The following is a 23,052-nucleotide window of genomic DNA, read 5'->3' on the forward strand; positions in this document are numbered from 1 at the left end:
TGGATTAGTAGTACAAATGGGAGGAATATCTTCCATTGGTGGAGCTTTCCAATAACAATTCCTATCATTCTTCCTTGGGTATGGCCCCATTTGATGTTCTTTACAAATGGAAGTGTCGGACTCCTATTAGCTAAGGTAGGGTAGAGGACAAGGTTATTGTGGTTCCTGAGATGCTAAAAGAGATGGAAGAGTAGGTGATCTTAATCTATAATTGGTTGAAAGAGGCAGCAGATCATCAGAAGAGTCACACTGAAAAGAAACACACATTCTAATAGTTTCAGACTAGGGATAAGGTGTTTCTGAGGGTTAGACTACATAAGAGTTCAATCTCGTTTGACAAGAGCTCAAAGCTTGCACCGAGATTTGTTGGCCCATTTGAGGTTTTAGAAGTTATCAACCCAGTTGCTTATTGGCTTGCTCTACCACCTGCTATAGCCCGCATTCATAATGTCTTCCATATTTGTTTACTTAAGCTATATCATTTTGAGATATATCATGTTCTTGACTGGCATGTGTTGTAGGTACAGGATCCAAGGGTGATGGTAGTTCATCCCTCTCGACTCATCGAGCGATGTAGTATCAGGGTACGAGACAAGGATATTCTCTAGTACAAGGTCCAGTGGGATCAATTTGGCATAGATAGTGCCACATGAGAGGATGTAGAGGATTTACAGCAATCCTTTCCCCGTCTTTCTTTTTAGCCTACTTTATTTCAGTTATATCTCAGTTTGTGATTTGCGTATCTATTTTTGTTGTGATTTCCAATAGGATGATGCCTCTTCCTAGAGGGGAGGGATGTCACAACCTGTCTTGTGACTTTCATTATTGTTGCCTATGTGGTGATTTTGTGGCAACCTTGTCAATTTTGACCTGGTCGAATCTTGATTTAACTAGGATTAAATAATGATTAAATTGACTAAAATTTAATGATGTTTTTAGTTGTTTGGTTAAATGGATAAATAATGCATCAGAAGTTTTTGGTTACACCCTTTTAATGTTAAAAATGATTATGTTATAAAATTCTTTATAATAGATGATGATGTAATGCGTTAAGTTACATGATGATGATGTATTGTAGATATTGAGGCATGTGATATCATTTTCAAATTAGGATGATTTCGATGGTGATTTAGTTATTATTTGATGGATACTAACTCAATCTTGTTGTGAGTGTTTGAATGGATGCAGGATTCATGGCGACAAGAGTGTGGTTGAGCTAGAGAGGGCTAGCCTCTTGGAAGGGGATGGATGGATCATCCAAAATAGCATACACACACACTAGGTAAACATGATATGATTATATGAGACTTTTAACTTCATTCCATTTTCTTTCCTTATGATAAATGAATAAGAAGTATGACTAGGTTGTAAATTTGAGTATAGCAAGGAAGTCTTTTTTTTTTAAATGAATGGATGACAATACTGTTTATTTAATGTATGAATGTACTCAATAAATGTTTGTTTTAATATATATTTCTTGTGCATTATAGAGATTACTTTATACATTTATTTCATTTAGGAGGGAGTAAAAGAGAGAAGAAACGTTAAGTAATGGAAGGGGATAATACGCGACAATTTGGGGGTTAGTTACGGGGAAGCAAGGTTAAAGGAAGTAGTGATGGAATTGTAGGAGACATTGGCAAAATAAGGAGAATAGAAGCATCAAAGGAAAAGAAGAGACAATGACATATACACCAGGTTCCATTTTGGGCGTTGAGTTGTTTTCCATTAGCATAACTTTTACCCTAATTTTTGTTATTATATTGGGCAATGTATACATTTATTTTTTTGTTCTATGGAGTGTATATTAACTAGGGTTGAGTGTGTAATAGGGTCTATGTAATGATTTTTACTGTCTTTGATTTATGCACTCACGGCTTGCATAACACTTTAAAACTCATTAGTGAGGTAAACTCTTGCCCAAATTCATGTGGAAACCTCTGGAAATGAGTTAGGTCCCATGTGGTTTTGAGATTTGATAGAATCCATGCCTTGTAGGGTTATATGGGCAAAATTTGTTATGATATCACACTACTCCCTTGTATGAACCTTAGTGTGGTGTCAGGCAAATCTCCTACGAACTATGAGGGTTTTAATTCATAGTTCTTTCTATGAATTTAAATGTTTTTTTTTCAAATTTCTGAAGTGAGTTGATATTTTTATGATCAATTCTTGTTTTGAATGACCTTATGTTGTTTGATAGAAACCGCACAATGAACTTGAGAAGGTATAAAAAACCTTGAGTCCCAAAATCTAAAAAATGGGCATTTGACCATTAACACAACAAAATACCAAGAACACCTAGTTGTATCTATTCCTCAAACACATATGTTGTTGAGGTTAACCTAGACTACAAATTTGTGTTCTTATGCTGATTTGAACCCATGCTTTAAAATAGATAAGAGTATTAGTAGTTATAGTGTGGAAATCTTTCACGTGTAGTTCCTTGTGAGCAATCTTTTATTTTTGACAACTAAACTTTGAATGGGAAATCAGAAATTCACTAGAAGATTTTTGTATCATAACTCTAGATTTCATTTTCGGCTCAAAGTTTTAATTTCTCAAAAATTTAGCTTGGTGTTTGTTCATTAGGAAGTACTATTAATTGACTACAAAAATTCTCTATATGCATTTGAGTTAGATAGTAGATGTTAAAACATGAATATTCTATACATTTACACCTGAGAGAAACTATGATAAAACACATTATCTGAATAGTACATTGTTGTTCAAGATACATGCAAAAATTACAAGAGTTAGTATGATTGCAAACATATTACCTTTCTCTTGCTGTTGAACTATTAATAGAAGGATGCTCTTAAAATACCATTCAACCTCATACCAACTTATGCTTGATAAGTTTTACTTTTAGACGGATGTTGCAATTCATTTTGATACACAAGTTTGGTTTTCCTAATCCACCACAAGAGCATTGTAACATGAAGTTCGGTTCTTAATTCTTGCATGTGGGAATGGATATTTAATAACTCTGATCTTTGGCTACTATATATTCAGACCTGTTGTATTTTCTTGAATGAGAATGTCTTTTACTAAAATACTTCCTTGTTGATTACTCTAAGTCTTGAAGTAGGACACCAACTAAATTTCTTGGAGTTTAACTTTGTATATTTAATGATTGTGCATTCTTTACATTTATTGGAAGTTGAATCAGATCTCTCAGAGTATCAGACATGTGCAAAGTTCTTATGCATCATTTACTGCATTTATGTTGATGGTTGAATGCTTTCAATTTCATGTTAATCTTAACAAGTTTTTTAGCAATTCTAGAAACAGTGGAACTAGTATTAGATAGATGATACTGGTTGATAGACTGAGAGATGTTTTAATTCCTTAGTGGTGGGGTGTAATTTGGCAAGTGGGAGGGTGGGGATGGATGTATTGTATTGCTTCTCTCAACCTGTCTGATTCTAATAAGTAGGATTCAATATACTTTTGTCTCTCCTTTCCAGAACTCTGACAATTTAGTGCTTGGCCAAGCCATTTATTCAATGCATTTAAGTATATTGTTTACTGACATGTAGCATATGTGTGTGACTATGCTTACTCTTATTTTGCATATGTGTAGATATACATTAGTTAAAAGAAATGTACATGTGGGTAGATATGTTACAAGTTTTCTTTCACTGCATATGGGTAGATGTGTAGTGTTCTTTCTTTTCCTTGCCACATTTCGTGAATAAGCTGCTAGGCACATGCTTATATGTAGTAGGTTTCACTGCTGCACCGAATCCATCTTGTTCCAGGAAGCTAGGCTTCTCGTGCTAGGGTCGGGGTATTCTTCATGTCAGAAAGAATCTCGAGGGAGTAAACACTCCGGGGTTGGCGAGGTAAAAGAGCCTAGGCCACACTCTAGTCTTAGTTAGCAAATGGACAACGTCTGAAGGCTTTGGAGACTAAATACACTTCAAAGAACCTGTCAAGTTAAAAAACTTTTCATATGGCCTTGTAACTTCATGTTAGCGATGATGTATGGTATCATTTTATTGATGTAATGCTGGTTATCAGATATTGTAACTTATAAGTTGTTTAAGAACTATTATTCATATACGTCATGGACAAGTGATGTATACACATTTATTTTACCCATAGTTCACATAATGTAATATTTACACAAACAAATTAACAATTTAATAATATGTTGAATTGCTCATTGACTTAATGTATATTCATGATGACAAACAACATTGTGTTATGAGTTAACAACTTGTTAACCTTAATTAATTATTTTGTCTCTACTAGATGCTTGACTTGTCTAATTTCTATATTTAATAATGTAACATTGTTTTTCCGCATTTTTAGTATTTTTATATGATTTGGCAATCTTGTTGTAGGATTGGTTCTTACAATAGGAGAGATATTTTTTTCTTGAAAGCGTGTGGAAATTTACACGAGTCTTTTCATTGAGTTGGAGTATAGACCCCAACCATCAAACGAATAATGAGAAACGATGAGACGTGTTACAGGATTTAAAATGACAATATAAACACTGTTCAGAGGAAATGCGTAGAATTTATTATTACTGAAAACATGGTCAAAAATTCACACAGAAAAGTCAAAACAAAATTTATGGACAATATTTCTAGATGCTACGTGCCACCTCTTCAAGCATCAATTATAGTGATAATAAGGTTTGAAGAAGAAAAGTAATGGCATACGTAGGAGGAAAGAGAGCAGCGGCCACTAGTTCGTAGAATAGTCGTCAGTCTAGCCAGAAATTATAGCTGCTTTGTTCAACGTTTCATGGTTTTAATGAACTATTGGTTCTCTTGGTCGAGTGCCAATCCGTAATGCTATTATCTACACAATTCTTAACTAATTGATATTATCTTTTATCTTTCTTTTAAGTATCCAGTATGTCATGCCATTTTTTTTAAGTCATTATTTTGTTTGTATGTTACATGCTATCGTATCTTATACATGATATCTCATGGTAAAGTATGGTAGATCACTTCTCCATCTACCTCATTTTCTCACTTTATATATCATAGCCATCTCAGGCATCTATAATTTTTAAGGCCTTGATAGATGTCATATGTAATTAGTTCTTTATTATGAGATTTATTGGTATTATTTAAGTTGGTATCTTATCTTTGAGGTTATTAGTTAAGTCATTTTTTTAGATAAGAAAGTTCTACAAGTAGATTTGAAGGAATCCAATATTAAAGGGTTGAACTAATTAATCGAGAGAATAGAACTAATAAAGAATAATAAAAATGTAATTCTAAAATTTGTATGCAGATGATACTTTTCTAGAAATAAGAAAGGAAGGAAAAATAAATTATCAAATAAACTATTTGAACACTCTCAAACCAAACTTCCCTATAATTCTTTATATCAAAGAAAAATAAATAATAAATAAATAAATAATGAAAAAAATTATAGAATAAATAAAGCTTCCCTCTTGACGTTAGAACAATAATTATTTTTATTGATGAAAAGAAAAGAAAATAAAACTATTAGACCATCTTACAAACTATTTTCTTTCAAATATGATAAAGATAATAAGTATACCAATATTTTTAAAAACATAATGAATAGCTTAAAAATATAATATATTTGTAGAAAATAAGAAAAACATCAGTTTATATATATCTAATTTTCTTTAGATTAAATATAAGTTATGTTTTAATTTTCAAATAATAGATAAGAATAGGGCATGCCATCGTGTAGAACAATGTTCATCTATAGTTATAGGTATGCAAGTGTAAACATCTATGAAAAGAGAAGCCCTAGTCCCAATACGCTTCCCATGTTTAATGAGAGTTTCACACATTTATATAATGCATAACTTTGTTATATTGATCCTCATCAATATGAGCACATTGTTGTACACCCATTTTATAGGTATCAACAACAACATGACTTAAACGCTGAGCATTGTTTTTTTCTACATATTCATCATGGATTCTATCATGTATAAATGTTCAAGGTTCAACATAGAGGCTCTAGTCCTAGTTGCAAATTAGAGACAAATGGTTCTACTACGTATTAAATAAAAGAACAAAATTGAACAGAGAACACAAAAAAGAGTTGATAATATTGAAATGATACACCAACTGAACTTCATTCCTTGAATACTTTGATTTTAAAGCTCTATCCACATCTTCCACAACACCTTCAACAACATGGCTAATGAAAACCCCAAATGTAGGGTCAATTGTTTGAAACATTTTTCTAGAGGTTGCATCTTCAAACTGGCCATTGATTTGAAGTTGTGCGTACTTCAATTCTTTTATTCCACATCGATTCTTCTTTGGGTATAAGAATAACTATAAATTCAATTGTTTTACTAGATTTGCTACTTGGTTTGTTTGTACAAATGAGAGTCCATGCTATTTTACTTAGCTTAACAGAACATCAAGTGGTAGTAATCATCATAATGATCTGCATTATACCAATTTTCCCCTTGGTAATCCAGACATTCGTTATTAGTATATAGAGCAAGGAGAGATTCCATTAAATACTATAAAACTGATGCAATTAAAATGCATGGTAAATCTTCTGATTGTCCCTACTAGCTTATAGATTTCGGTTTGATTGTTTGAGGCTTATAGAGGTTGTTTGAAATAATTCTATCCAAAGATGGGCTAGTCTTGTAAGGTCCAATAGCTCAGTGATAGAACATCAACAAATAAAGCTTGCATTCCTTTATAATCTAAAATATGTTGCCACATAGATTGAATTTTGAAGTTTTTACTTTATTTTATTTTAAATGTGGTATTCAATATGAACTAATCTTTCTGGGTATTGAAATCACCTTTTTATCTGTTTGTCACGCAGTTTACAGGTCTTCCATTCTGAAGGCAAGAGGCAGAGGAAACAGAGTAAAAACAATAGAACAGTGATCAAAAGAATACAGATAAAATAAAATAAACTCTACCCAAAATGTTGTGCATTTATACATTTATATTTACATATAAAACCCATATGAAATTTATTATCATTAGACATGACTGCCGCTCTTTGTCATACTCGAGAAATCAATAAACAAAAATCCCATGTTCTTTGCATGCTTCAAACTACTGCACAGCAAGACTGACATCTGCTCTTATTTTTAGAGTCCCTTTGGATTGTAGATAATATGAGCATAGTTGACATAAAATCTATTAAAAGCTAGATGAGCAGCAGAGGCTGTGGTAACCATGTTTTCCCATAGGCATAGAAATATGTATTACATCTAAAATAACAAAAGCATTTCATTTTTAACCTGTCTCTTATCTATTAAAAAATTATAGACTATGGTAGCTTCAACTTATTCATCTAATTGTGATATTGCTAGTAGGATTAAACTGTGTGATTTTTTGAGTCAAACTCATTGACCCATGTTTCATGAGTAGTGATTCAACAAGAATCCATCTCTCATGAGAATAAATGGAACACTTAGCACTCATTGGATCTAGGTGATGCTCACAGGGGTGAAGCACCGGGACTTCCCGGGAGGTCACCCATCCCAGTACTACTCCAGCCTGAGCGCACTTAACTACAAAGTTTCCTCCATGGTTAAACCCAAAGCTTGCAATCCCATTTGCAAAACCTTCACCAAGTATTGTGCCTTATGAACCATTTATTAGAAAGCCCCTTAAGCTCATCAATTAATAAGTAGGAGATAATTTCCACAGCCAGTCAAATTGTGATATTGCTAGTAGGATTAAACTGTGTGATTTTTTGAGTCAAACTCATTGACCCATGTTTCATGAGTAGTGATTCAACAAGAATCCATCTCTCATGAGAATAAATGGAACACTTAGCACTCATTGGATCTAGGTGATGCTCACAGGGGTGAAGCACCGGGACCTAGATCCAATGAGTGCTAAGTGTTCCATTTATTCTCATGAGAGATGGATTCTTGTTGAATCACTACTCATGAAACATGGGTCAATGAGTTTGACTCAAAAAATCACACAGTTTAATCCTACTAGCAATATCACAATTTGACTGGCTGTGGAAATTATCTCCTACTTATTATTCATCTAAGTTACAAAATATAAATAGGAAAAACAACTGATAACAGTTAAATTTGTTTGTAAAATCTATCCAACAGAAACTCTAAGAAACATTCTTTTATTTTACATAACCCAGTATAATCACTATAAAATTTAACCATCACGCGAAAGTATGGTAAAGTATGCTTTCTAATTGAATGGTTTCATTTAATCTATTGCAAGCCCTATTATATTTATTCTAACCTAGCAGACTGCAGTGTGTTAAATAGACTAGAAATACTCTCTTTTGAACTCACTTGTTCGGACCTGGTTGACATCTCAATCAGTGCAGTGAATGTTTCCTCTCATGTACTCTCAACTGAAGATGGAAAAGTGTGACTCCTGAATTTGTATGATGTTTGGGATGCTTCTACAGAAATGCCTGTCTGCTCAACTACTACATCATCACACTCCACACTCTCACGGACTCTTTTCTTTCTTGCACCGCCTCTTACCCTCAAAAGTTCCTCCACGACTTCTTTCATCGACGGCCTTCTCCTCCTTTCCAAGTGAAGACATTCTCGTGCTAACATTCCAACATCTTCCATCTGTTGCTGGTTATCCTCCTCCAATACCTTGCTATCTAAGATTTCTCTGAGGCGATTGTTGTTGACTCTAGAGAGAAAAATATTAGATAAGCTCCAATCCTCGCTAGTCCTTTCTGCACTCAGTGGTTCAAGACCTGTTATAAGCTCAAGCAGGACAACACCAAAACTGTACGCATCAATTTTGTCCGTGAGTTGATATGTTTGGAAGTACTCTGGATCTATGTATCCCCTTGTGCCCATTATATTTGTTGTGAGATGTGTGTCATTGGAAGTAGAGATGAGACGAGAAATTCCAAAGTCTGCAAATTTGGGAGAAAATGTCTCACTCAAAGGAATATTAGACGATTTAACATCCCGATGAAAAATGGGTTGAGATGCTCCAGAATGTAGATATGCCAAAGCCTCTGCGGTCTCGATTGCAATATGCAGACGTGACACCCAAGGCAAACACCCTCCCTTTGACTGTAAATGTTCAGACAGTGTTCCGTTTGGAACAAATTCAGATACCAACAATGGAAATTTAGTTTGGATGCAGCAACCCAGTAATTTCACTATATTTCTATGATTGATTTGAGATAGAATTGTAACTTCATTAAGAAAGTCGTCGGCATCTTCTACATTGAAAGCTTGCTTGTACTTTTTAATGGCCACAGAAGTACCATCCAGTAGAATGCCTTTGAATACAGTTCCAAAGCCACCACTTCCCAATATCATTTCATCTGAATAATTATTAGACGCTTTCGCCAATTCCTTGGCAGAAAACATCCTTAGGGTTTCTCTCCCCACTGTGGAAGATATGTATTGTTGCAGCTGTTGAAAATACTTGGCCTCCACAAGTTTCAAGTGGTGTTTCTTTAACCACCAAACCAAGACAGACGCTGCTAACGAGACAGCCACAAATGAAGAGACGGATCCTGTGCATTTCAACACAGCATACGTCTAAATAAAATTTAATGCTATTTTCGACCTCCTATTTTTTTAAATATTAAATTGAAATCGGTGGAATTTATTATCAGAGAACCCGCGTAGCTCAGATCTAGGATCTCAAGATTGGTCTTTGTCAAATTTACGTAAGTGGCAAGAAATAGACTCGAATTGCCATTCTCCTTCTGCGGGCATTTGATCTGAAATCCGGGCAGCCCACAACTTGAATCGTATATCCAAAATCGAAAGCTGACATTTTTGGATCCACGCCATTCAGGATTGCATTGTGTGACTGCAGGGGTGGCCAAACAGCAACAAATAAGAATCAGGGCAACGACCTTCCACTGCATCTGTTTACAAATGGACATAATTGTCTCTGAAGCCATCCAAATTAATGGTAAGCAACCGACTCTTATGGTACTTAAGGAGAGCACAGCATGCTCGCGGGTTAAGAAGTCTGCTAGGCAGTGCCTACTGGGCCTTACTTGAGATACAAGTCCTAAGTTTGCAATCCGACGGTTCAGAACTTAGCACAGGCTTGCAAGTCGCTGGCCGTAGATTGAAAGTTGATATGCGAGCCCGTCACATCTGACAAGCGACCAGTTCTGTTCTACTTGATTTCACATGTCCTTTTCCTATATTTTGTTTATAATTTATTATTATTCTCTATATTCCTATTTTCTCCTATTTCTATCTCTATCTCTTTATATATTTTCCTTTGCTCGTCTATGTAAACCCTACATATCTCCCTCTCTCTATACCATCTTCTCCCTATATCTCCTCTTATTCTCTCCTTATCTCTCCCATCCTTCATCTCCATCTCCATCTTCATTTATTCCATCTTTAATTATATTCCCATTCTCTATCTCATACCCACTTTTCTCTCTCTATTTTTCTTCCTCCCCTTTTATATTTCAAACATAATACTAGCCTATTAGTAATGGAGTTCAATTATTTGCTTGATTGAGAGATTTAATCTCATTCATCTTTGGATACTTATAAGTAGATTCAAAGTTCATTAAATTTAAGCTTTCGTAGTTCAATTGTGAGTTATAAAACTAATACTAGCTTTTTGTCCCCTTCTCAACATAAAGTGTCAAAGGCAACTAGAAAATATGACCACTAAAAAATATGACATTAGAAAGAAGATAATCAGAAATAACAAATAAAATTGACTAAGGAAGCCACTAATCTACCCATTTGCACTAATGTGTAGAGTAAATGGAGGACCCATACTTAATCCTCAATTAGTAGCAAAAAAAAAATGACAACACGAAATCGAGAAACAAAAAGACAATGTTTAGGAGCTATCCAACCACCCATTGTTTATGAAAACAAAGACCAAGTTTCAGCCCAAAAGATGTTCTTTGTAACATCATTATGTCTTTCATTTAGATGTACAAAAATGAACATCACTTTAAAGTTAAATGATAATAATATTATTACTTTTTGTCAAGGCACAATATTAGGGAAGTGTATGTAGTAGTTGAGCATGATATTATAACAACTATTAAAAATGTTTAATTGTTCAATTCTTTCCCTATTGTTGAAATGTGTTTAACTAATGTGTTCGCCTAATGGTGGAGAAATTGGACTCTTGAAAGTGAGAATACAAGTTAAAATCCTATAAGGCGGTGGAGTAAGTACATCTCATTTGTAGTGCAATTAGGTGCTTCCCAAAAGAAATGCAAAGGTAGGCTGATATTGTTGTCACTAAATGCCGCCTCTAAATCAAATGACTAGAGGAAAAGCCCCAGTAGCTACCTAAGCTAACTTCGTAAACCTAGAGCTCCTAAACTACAAGACAAATTTTGTTGATTTTCGGTATACCTCCGCAAGTGAGTGAAGAGCTTTAAGCTAAACCTTTTTCTATTGGGTATTCATGGATCTCTTCATAGAGATTGTCAAACACAAAGTGGTCCAAAAGTGTCATTTTAAAATGTTCACCCATAACCCACTATGTTCATGCACCAATAGTCGCTCACTCAAAAACACCAGTACTTGTGGTTAAATGTCTTAGTAGTCTTTATGAAATGTCCCAATAGTGGTACACAAATTGGTCAATCACCAACTATAAAAGCTATATAATGATTATCTATTAGTACATGTGTTTTCATTTTTTGGAGCTCTTTTAAGAGCAATGATTAAGGGATATCTACTCTATATGTAAAATACATTGAGATGCATTGAGGCGTTAACTTTTTTTAATGTATATCAAAAGTGAATGATGAAAAAATTTAGTGCCTCAATGCATCTCAACGTATTTTACATATAGACTATATATTAGCTAGTAGCAGTTACAACGTGCCTATCACATTGAATAACTAATTGTATTATGGATACAATTCTAGTAGTGATGATTTGTATTACACATTGAATTGATTAATATGATAAGTGTTAGAATTTAGGGTTTTAATTTATATCATGGTTAGAGTTACCATTGGGGTATAGGTTATATAATGGTTAAGGTCATCTTTAGGGTTAAAAGCCAATCATTGAGTAAACTATATCTTTCTCGTTTGGTTTGGAATTATTATAATGATCATGATAATGGTTTAGGGTTAAGGTTAGGTTAATAGTAATGGTTAGAGTAGATTTATAGTTAGGGTGTAGTGTTAAGGTTGGATTAATAGTCATGGTCAAGAGTACAAGTATGCTTAGGGAAAGTTTTATAATACCATTAGGTTTAAAATTTATATCATGGTCAAATTTACCATTGTATGGTATAGGTTTTATCGTGCTAAGGGTGAGCATGAGGGTTAGAGTTAACTATAGATTTATTATTACAATCAAGGTTAGGGTTTGGTGTTAAGATTGGGTTAACAATCATGGTTTGGAGTAGAACTATAGATATATTTTAGTGAGGATGGATTAACTATAGTAGTTTTGTCAATGCAACAACATTAGGGAAGAGCATCTAGTAGTTGAGCATGATATTATAAAAACTATTAAAATATGTTCAACTCTTGAATTTTTGCTCTATTATTAAAATACGTTCAACTAAGGTGTTGACATAGTGGTAGAGAAATTACACTCTTGAAAGAGAGGATACAAGTTAGAATCCTATAAGGGGTAGGGTAAGTGATGCAGGACCATCCTAGGGTAGTTAGTAATCCTATGTGTTGGAGGGATTTTTGGCTTTGGAGTTGAGGACTCGGTCACCAAAGGACTGGTGTTCGGTCGTTACTGGGTGTAGTGTTATCTAAGTTGCTCGGTCACTGAAGGGACTCGATCGCTAACGAAGCTCAACATATACTATTACTCGACATATAGTGTTGCTTGGCATGTACTATGTTATTCGACAATGCTTGAGGGAGTTCAACAATGCTTGGATGGTGGTTACTAATGCTCATTAGTACAACTTGTAGGATGGAATTACTATGGATTTACTTGGTTAACTTGGTGCATTTATTACATGAGGATTGAGATCATGATGTGGATTGATCATGGGATTTTGTATGGACCTCTTTGGTTCTTGGTTATTTGTTTTAGGTGTATTTAATGAATGGTGTAAGCCTTCTATGGTATTTGGTATTAAATATTTGTTCTAGGTTGAGTTGTGGCCCAACATGTATTTAGTGTAATGGTTTATTTAATTTGTAACTTGCTAGGCTAACTTGTGGCTTAGTTGGGTATAACTAGATGGTCTTTTGGAGTCTTAAGTCATAATGATCCAGGTTGGAGAAGACGATGTGTAAGAGGAGCAAAGTTTGAGAAGAACTAGTAGCTCCAACTTGGGAAACAAGAAGATTGCTTGGTGGCTTGTGAGTATAAGTTTAGATTCTTCTTGGAGTTTCCAATAGTGTGTGGATCTGTACTAGCTAGGAGATTAGATCTTGTGAGGTCTTGGAGAATTACTCTTGTATTTGCTTATTTATTTGGCTATAACCCGGAAGGCCTTATAGTCAGGCATGTAAGATGTAAATCTTGTGATTCTATTATGAGAATTTACATTTGTGTTTATCTATATATCTATGTTATTGTGTATATTTTGATGTGTGGTTATTTGCTAGGGGCTAGGACATCTCATTTGGGGATTCACCTACCTTGCAACGCATCAAGTGGAAACCCTACATCATGTGGTATTAGAGCATGTAGATAGATCATCAAAGTTGAGGCAGTTTGCACTAGGAACTTGGGTGAAGATCATCATGATGAGGATCTAGTTAGTCTTGTGGATTTTTTGCAAATGGTTTACAAAGATCTTAGAAGATGCATCTAAGAAGATTGGACCCTATGGCGATTGAAGACCTTTGCGATTTTGTGGAAGTGAGGATCTCAGAGAAGGTTTTAAAAAAATCAGATTTGAGATGGAGTCATTGAAGAATATGATCATGGGGGCTATTGCTAGTGTACCTTAGCATGGTACTGAAGACAATTATAAGGAAGTCGTTGAAGAATTCAAGGTTGCTAGAGAAAGTGGTGAGGATAGAACTAATCATGTGGAGAGACCTATGGAAGATAGGGTTGTTCAATTTACTTGATCTAGATCTCAGTTGAAGTTGGAGCATTAAATGGAGGTTTCTAATTTCTTAGGTACTTTGAATCCTGAAGACTTGATTGATTGGATTATTGAATTGGAAGACTACTTTACATTAGACAATATTGGAGATCCTCTTAGAGTGAGGTTGGCACAGACTAAGCTGAAAGGGCATGTTGCTCTTTTATGGAAAGAATTGCAAAGCGATAGAGAAGAGGAAGGTGAAATGAAGATCACTCATTGGAGATTGATGGTGACAAAACTGAAGTCTAAGTTCATTCCTGTTGATTATGAACTTGAGTTGATTAAGAGGTTGCAAAATCTGAATGAGAAGGATATTTATTAGAGAGGATATTTATGTGAAGGATTATATGTAGGAATTATATAAGGTAACTATCTGGTTTGGATATAGAGAATTGCCTAAGGAGAAGGTAGCTTTGTACATTAATGGTTTGAGATTCAATATTCAAGATGAGGCTAATATGTTGAAGATGTATTTAGTTGAGGATGCTTATCATCAGGCTCTCAAGGTAGAAGACAAGTTAAAGATGAGAAATCAAGGAAGTTCCCAAGGAAAAGAGAAGTAAGATCACTCAAAAAAGGATAAACCGATTGCAAAAGATGAACCAAAAACTGTTGAGTTGAGGAAGAGGATGGGTAAGGTTTCCTTTAAAGGTAATAGGAGTGTTCACTTAAGGCTACTAACATGAGAGCTTTGTGGTGAATGAAGTTGAAGCCCATGTCAATGAACCTAAGGAAGGAGAGAACTTGCTAGCTCAACGAGTACTATTTGGTAAGAAGGCATTGGAACCTTATCAAAGGAGTAATTTGTTTAGGACTAATTGTAAGTCTAGTGGTAAAATTTGTAATGTGATTGTGGATGGTGGTAGTACTGATAAACTTTTTGTTGAGGAGATGGTATAGGGACAAGTGGTTTGAAGAGAATGAGACATCCTTGTCCTTATAGAATTGGTTGGTTACAAGATGATCATGCTTTGGAAGTGAGGGAGCAGTGCCTTGTTGATTTTCAAATTGGGTAGTATAAGCCTCAAGTGTTGTGTGATATTATGGGCATGAGTAGTTGTTACATATTGCTTAGTAGACCTTAGCAATATTATTCAAGGGCTATGCATGAATGTGTCAAGAATGTGATTACTATTGAGAAAGGTGGCAGGAAGCATTCCTTGATTCCTTTCTAGAATGAAGAACTTGGTAGAAGGAACCTGGGTATTGGTAGCCAAGTTGAGTTGAAGGATTTTGAGAGGGTTAGAGATCAATGTAGAAAGAAAATTTGTGGCACACCAAGGATGGATGTGATGAAGCAAAAGTGGAACAAGGGAAAGAGTGACCAAGTTGAAGACTTTGAGGACATGTGTAAGAAGAACCAGTTTGGAATTTATGTGTTGAATCCTAGAAGATGTTCTTCTAGCTACTAAGAACATATTTTTACACCTAGGGTGTTTAATGTAGAAGCATCCTAGGGTAGTTAGTAATGCTACATGTTGGAGGGATTTTGGCTTTGGAGTTGAGGACTCGATCACCAAAGGAGTGGTGCTCGATCGTTACTAGGTGTAGTGTTGGTTGAGGTGCTTGGTCACTGAAGCAGATTAGTCACTAAAGGAGCTCGACATATATTATTTCTTGACATATAGTGTTTCTCAACATGTACTATTTTTATCTACAATTCTTGAAGGAGTTCGACAGTGCTTGGTTGGTGGTTGTTGACGCTCATCAGTGTGGCTTGTGGGATGGAGTTCTCATGGATTTTCTTGGTTGACTTGGTGTATTTATTGCATGAGGATTGAGATCATGACATGGATTGATTGTCAGAGTTTGTATGGATCGATTTGGGTCTTGGTTATTTTTTCTACATGTGTATTTGATGAATGTTGTAAGCCTTCTATGGCATTTGGTATTGAATATCTATTGTAGGCTAACTTGTGGCTCAATGTGTATTTAATGTAAGAGTTTATTTCATTTGTAACTTTCTAGGATGACTTGTGGATTAGTTGGGTATAACTAGGGGGTCTTTTGGAATCTTAAGTTATAATGATCCATCTTGGAGAAGAGGATGTGAAGAGGAGAGAAGTTTGAGAAGAGCTAGTAGTCGCAGCTTGCGAAACAAGAAGGTTGCTTGGTGGCTTAGGAGCACAAGTTTAGATTTTTGTTGAATTTTCTACTAGTGTGGATCTAGACTAGTTAGGAGATTAGATCTTGTGAGGTCTTGCATAAGTACTATTGTATTTGCTTATGTATTTGGCCATAACCCAGAAGGTCTTACAGCGAGGCATGTTGGATGTAAATATTATGATTCTATTATGAGAATTGGCATTTGTGTGGATCTAAATATCTATGTTATTATTTATATTTTTCTCTCTGATTATTTTTTGGGGGCTAGGACATCTCCTTTGGAGATTCTCCTGCCTTGCACTATGTCAAGTGGAAACCCTACATCAGTAAGTACACCTCATTTGTAGTACAATTAGGTTCTTCCCACAAGAATGTGAGGTAGACCAATATTATTGTCCCATGTGCAGATTCAAAATCAAATAACTAGGAAAAGATCCCATGTAGTCACTCAGGCTAACTTTATGCACCTTGAACTCCTAAACCTTAAGGCATATTTTACTAAATTTTTCAGTGTACCTCCACAGGTGAGTGAAGAGATTAAATTTAAGGATTTGACTTTTGGGTATTCACAGATCACTCTATAGGGATTTTGGAGTGTAAAGTGGTCCAAAAGTGCCTTTTCAAAAAGTTCACCCAGAACCCAGTGTGTTCATACACCAATAGTCACTCACAAAAAATAGCAGTACTTATAGTTAAATTTCTTAGTAGCCTTTATCTAATGTCCCAATAGTGGTTAACAAATTGGTCAATCACCAAACAAACAAGTTGAACAAAGCTAAAAAATGTTTGACTACTAGTACATGTGTAATCGGCTATTACTACATGTGTTTTTACTTTTTGGATCTCTTTTAAAAACAATAATTAGAGGATCTATGACAAATCTATGAAGATTATCAAACATCTATTAGTAAGGAGATCCCTTCTCTAATATTATGAACTATTTAGAAAAAATGTTATTTCTTTGTTTTAATACAATTCTATTTTCAAATAATTTAATTCATTATTAGGAATATTTTTTATTATAAAAAAGTTATAATTTATTAGTTCCTGCCTTTGGGGGGATACTAATGGAATTGTTGAGTTCCAATCAAAACGAAACATTAAATTTTAAAATATGAATGTATAATAGTTAAATATTATTCTTTATTTTTAATAATTTTAAAACATGATTATCTTTAATTCTCATTGGTTACAACAATGAGAAAAAAAAAAATTTGCTCATTAAATATGCAACTTTTATTTCTCAAAGCTTCCATTCTTTCTAGAGAAGAAAAAAATAATTTCTAGAAAAATCTTCACTTGAAAATTTATGTTTATCATGTTAATACAAGAATATAATAATAACAAGAGCTCTGGTTGAGCTTGAGTCCCTACTTTATGTGATGGTTAGAAAGTAGATAAAATAGACAAAGGTTCTTTGGTGCTTATGACCATTTTGTCAAATGTATAATCAGTGTAGCTAAATAGTTGTAGTAGCTTAGTGTCAAGATGTTCAGATCTTTGGCAGGCATGACTTGCCTAAAAATACTAAATCTTCATTCTAGTTAATAAAATATAAAAATTACCTAGGAAAAAATAGAAAAAAAATAGATGGAAGTTTTATTTGTAAAATATATTAAAAATTACAAACCAATCAATTTTAAATAATTGACCTTCTTTATGTTGTCTTATTTTATTAAAAAATATTATTAAAATATTAAATACTTTTAAAATATCACTACAAATCATATTTACATTATATATAATAAAATCATTTATTTATATATTACATGTGATATGATATAATAATCATTTTACATATAAAAATAATTTATTAACCATTAATATGTTATATTGCATATCTTAAGTTTTGTATTGATTAATTTATTATAAACTTTTAAAATATTAAAAAAATAAAATTAAAGAAAAAATAAAATTAGAAATATAAATTGGTGACAATTGATTTGGGATTAATGTTGATAATTAATATTGATTAGACATTTATTTGTGAGGTGGAAGATAAAATGATTATTTTTTTAAAGCTAGTCCACTTGTCACAAATGTTGAAAAGATATAGTTGTAATTAATGCATTCATTAATTAATATTAGAGATTATTTGAATTTTTGTTAGAGAGAATTGAATATTACCCCTACAAAAATAGAGATTGGCCAATCACAAATAAGAAATTAATCTTTAAAAATTCATTTAAAAATAAATCATTGTAAAACTTTAGCAATATGTAGGCTTTGCTTATAAAATATATTAAAAATTACAAAATAAACAATTTTAAATATTTGATCTTCTTTATGTTGTCTTATTGTATTAAATTTTTTTAATTAAAATATTAAATACTTTTAAAATATCATTACAAATCATATTTAATTATATACAATAAAATCATTTATTTATATATTACATGTGATATGATATAATAATCATTTTATACATATAAATAAGTTATTAACCATTAATATGTTATATTGCATATCTTAAGTTTTGTATTGATTAATTTATTATAAACTTTTAAAATATTAAAAAGAAAAAATTAAATTAAAAATATAAATTGGTGACAAATGTAATTGATTTGGAATTAATGTTGATAATTAATATTGATTAGACATTTATTTGTGAGGTGGAAGATAAAATGATTTTATTTTATTTTTTAAGTTAATCCACTTGTCACAAATATTGAAAAGATAAAGTTGTAATTAATGCATTTTTAAATTAATGTTACGAAAATATTTGAATTTTTGTTGGAGAAAATTGAATATTACCCTTGAAAAAAGAGATTAGCCAATCACAAATAAGAAATTAATGTTTAAAAATTTATTTAAAAATAAATCATTGTAAAACTTTAGCAATATGTAGACTTTGCTTATAAAACTTAATTGGTTACCACAACCAAAAACATTAGTACCTTGCTTATAAGGCACGGACTAACAATGAAAAACATTAGTACACTAATAATAAGCCATATTTGATCTCTGCATAACAGGGAAGCAACACCTGACAAATTGGGTGAGTGACTTATCATTTGGCCATTTTGATCTGATTGCTCATATATTTTTCTTGCACTGTCAAAGGGTGCGTGCTAGTGCAGGAATATATGTATGTCCTTTCTTCAGTATTGGATTCAACCATACCCATGTCGTTCTTGATAAAAGCCCTGCTGAAGCATAAGGGGTTACAGACAGACGGAGAGACTACAGATGGACAACCGCACTAAATTTATTTTCATGACTAAGAACAAGGTGTAGCTTTGAGTTACCTTTGAGTTTGTTTCAGAAGATATAAATGGAGTTTGGAGAGACCATTCCTATAAAATTTGTGATTGTTCTTTCTAATTTTTGCAACAGGGTAAATGATTCCTTATAAATGCAAACTTCAACACGCTCGTACCCATTTTTCGAGGGAGTCAGTTCCAGGAGCCTTATAATGAAATGCCCAAATTATCTGGACCATCTTTTGGTAAGCATCAATATTTCTTTTGACGTTAGTAGCAATTAGATCATACAATTTATTAATTTACTACAAGGTTACATACAGTTGAGTAGTTTGCTACAGGGTTCATACAGTTTCAACAGAAAATTTTCCACAATTTGTTTTAAAATTAATTTTATATCCACCGCCACATCTCCTTTTTGGAATTTTCCTTCTCTGGTAGGTACCCGGTGGTCTGTGAAGGTTTTACTCAAAGTTTTAATTTTAGAGATAATTTTCTCTTTCAAGTTGTAAGTTGTTTGCTCTTTCAGACCGTCTTCACTTATCCAAAAGTTTAGAAACCTCCCAAAAATATTTGCTCCATTTTTAAATGTCTTCAGCTATTGTATAAGTCTTCTAGTTCTGATAGTTGCACTTTGATCTATTGCCTATGGAAACAAAAAGAAATTCTTAATTCTTTTGGAGATTATCTTTTAGATTCTGGAGCTCGAGTAGAGTAAATCAGAATGTGTTAAATGGGAATGTTTTAGGTAAGGTAAAATTTAGTGCTAATACTCCAAATCACTGCTATCTCGCTTCCCATGTTTATTGCCATTTCCTTCAACTGGTCCAACGCCTTACTCAATTCTGAAAAAACGGAACTAAACGTAATGACCTAATACTCCTAATCACTGCTTCCACGTACTTGCCAAGATTTTCATTCTCTTTTCAAATTGTTCATACATATCTTTCATGTCTTCTTAAACAAAAACATTTGTCAACTTTATCATGGTTTCAGAAGGTACCTGAATTCCACTGTTAATTGATTCTTTGCATTACTTCCGTGCTTCTGATAACTTTTTTTAAATAAAAAAGCCCACTAATTATTACAGAGGGATAGTCTTCTTTAGGAGCAACACTCTTTTGTAACATCTGCCTTGACATGGTCACATCAACATACCATTGAAGACCGTCTCATTCATCATACGATGAGCAAAATCAAATTCATTAGCACTGCAAAACACATCAATCATTTTATTATAAGTTCATGTGTTAAGGACAATACCACCCTGCCGCATCAAATCCCACAAGCCATAGGAATTCCTTGTATCCTTGTCCTCCCAGAGGTTTGGCAATGGGAACACAAGCAGAATAGACATATGTAAATTCTTAAAATTTTGGATACACTAAATCGGAATTGGAATACAAAGTAAAATAGGAATACATATTCCAATTTTGGCTCACAAATGGGGTTTTGCAATTTCACTCAAGTAGGTGTTATTGGAATACGTATTCCTATTCCACTTTTATTTATTTTAGAAAACATAAATTTTGGGGTCTGCAAATTCCCCATCAAATATTGGCTGAACCAAACAGAGAACAAGAATATGTAGCCCCATTTTCTATTCCAAAATAGCTTATCCTATTCTCGCAGCCAAATGGGCCCTAAGGGTCAACTCTGCCTCTTGACCATTCATAATGGTGTCGAGGAAAGCATTATAAGCCAAGGTGTTGGAGGGAGCCTATCTTTCTTCATATTCTGTTTGTTCTCCCGCCCCTCCAAGAGAGACATCATGACACTTGATCTTCTCTTTGTACTGATCAAAGAACTCTTGCATCTCCTCTGTTTAAAGTTGTAGCTACACATGGCACTCAAAAGATAGTTGAGAGTAATAACATCTTGAATGCACCCATACTTTTCTAATACCTCAAATGTCATGATGGTCTCATCAATTTGAACCCGACCTTCACATAGCTCCCAAATATAGAGGGAAAGGTTTCCGTGAATAAAGTCCCCTCCGCCTTCATGATCTTAATGTAGTACCACATTATATCAAAAAATGTATCCTCCCCCAACAAATCCACCACCAAATCCATGCATAAAGGGTGTTCTTTTTGCCCTTAAGCTTCCAACTTGCCTGCTTGAAAAACTTGAGAGCATCCATACTAGCGCAAAACAAAAATGAATGGTTTTCCACTTAATTGCTTCCACCTTTTGCATACATGACTATCAGGGCATTTATAACCACAACCTTGAAGAAGCCCCATCCACACCCATATTGTAAATATCCTCTAGAGCCTTCAGTCTATACTTTTCCACATGAAAGTCATTTTCCCATACCTCTTCTATAGACTATATTTGTTTCTCCTCTCTGCCTTAACTAATAGGCAGTATCCATGTTGGAAAATAATTAACTTGCCACGTTTAAAACACTCTCCAAGATGTGTAGCATGGATAACACATGCACTTTTGACAAGTTGTCACAAGTTCTTCTAAACTAAACTATAGAATGGGAGATGGTAACTATGGGTAAATAATTGAATTTTAAAAATATATGCATTTCATAGCTCTGATAAAAAGATAAAAAAAGCAAATCTCAAAGAAATTTGATTCATATATTTGGAGTGTAACACTGCCTCAAAAGAAAGTCATTTCATCGGTCTTGAGCACAACAGATGCATGAGACCCTAGAGCTGACATTTTGTAAACAAGCAAAACATCATAGAAAAATAAAAATAAATAAATAATATGAAATGCATTTATTATATTACAAAAATCAAAGGTCACTAAGTTAAAAATATCCAATCCAAAGTCAATTTATATGAAAATAAAAATATCATATATAAACTCTCAAAATATAACCTTAAATAAACTGATATAAAAAATTTACATGATACAATTAATAGTATTTTTAGGTCTACAAATAGACTTAAGACTAGAAATTTATACTCATGCCTACATGATAAAATCACCATGATCGTGAAAATTATCAAACTCAATTGAACCTTAATTGTAGCCTATTAAAATTGGTGCATATTGTATGTACACCTTAATTTAACATATATTGAATGTAAACAAAAATTTAAATCCATTTGACCATATATTGATTAATGTTGACATGGATTCTACTTCTCCCTCTTCCTAACTTCATCTATACCTCGTGTCATCTCCCCACCAAATCTCTCTTCCTCCTCTTTTTCTCACACACAAACTATCTTTTTTTATTCTTTTTCCTTCACCCCTCCAACTTCTTCCCTACTTTTACCTTCTCTAAATCATCCAAACATTAGGCAAGAACTAGGACGCTTTGCAACCCTTGTTTGAAAATGACATTGGTTTTCTTCTATTGAACTAGCACAAATTTATCCTGTAGTGTTTACAAATATATACTCCCCCTACTGTTTCTTTCCCTCATCCTTCGACACACTTGTAATTGCTCATAAGGCCGAGACCTACACCATTTACTATTTTTCTTCTCTTCCCACTGCATATATGTGTTTAGACCCCTTTTTACTACATATTGTCATGTCATCAAATAAGTCATATAATAATAAAAGTTAACAAGAGTCAAGTCAAAAGAATTATATTCCCTTAAACTAAGCATCATAACAACTCAATCAAGATTAGCCTTCTTAAATAGTACATTGTCTTTCAAGTTTTCCAAAGTACACATTTAGATCATTATATCAGAAGAACATATTTCAGTACATGAACATTAGTTAAGTCAACCATCAGTTGAGTGTTAATACTTCAATAGTAAGTCATAATGATCTATGTAAATTTCA

General features: G+C 33.5%; 1 pseudogene; it reads right to left on the reverse strand.

The window, feature by feature from the left end:
• The window catches only part of LOC149554334 (wall-associated receptor kinase 17-like), a 225,611-nt pseudogene that overhangs the window by 51,709 nt on the left and 150,850 nt on the right, over positions 1-23,052 (reverse strand).

The sequence above is a fragment of the Cupressus sempervirens genome, chromosome 5, assembly GCF_028749045.1.
Source record: "Cupressus sempervirens isolate cs-2001-9-10 chromosome 5, ASM2874904v1, whole genome shotgun sequence".
Classification (NCBI taxonomy): Eukaryota; Viridiplantae; Streptophyta; class Pinopsida; order Cupressales; family Cupressaceae; genus Cupressus; species Cupressus sempervirens.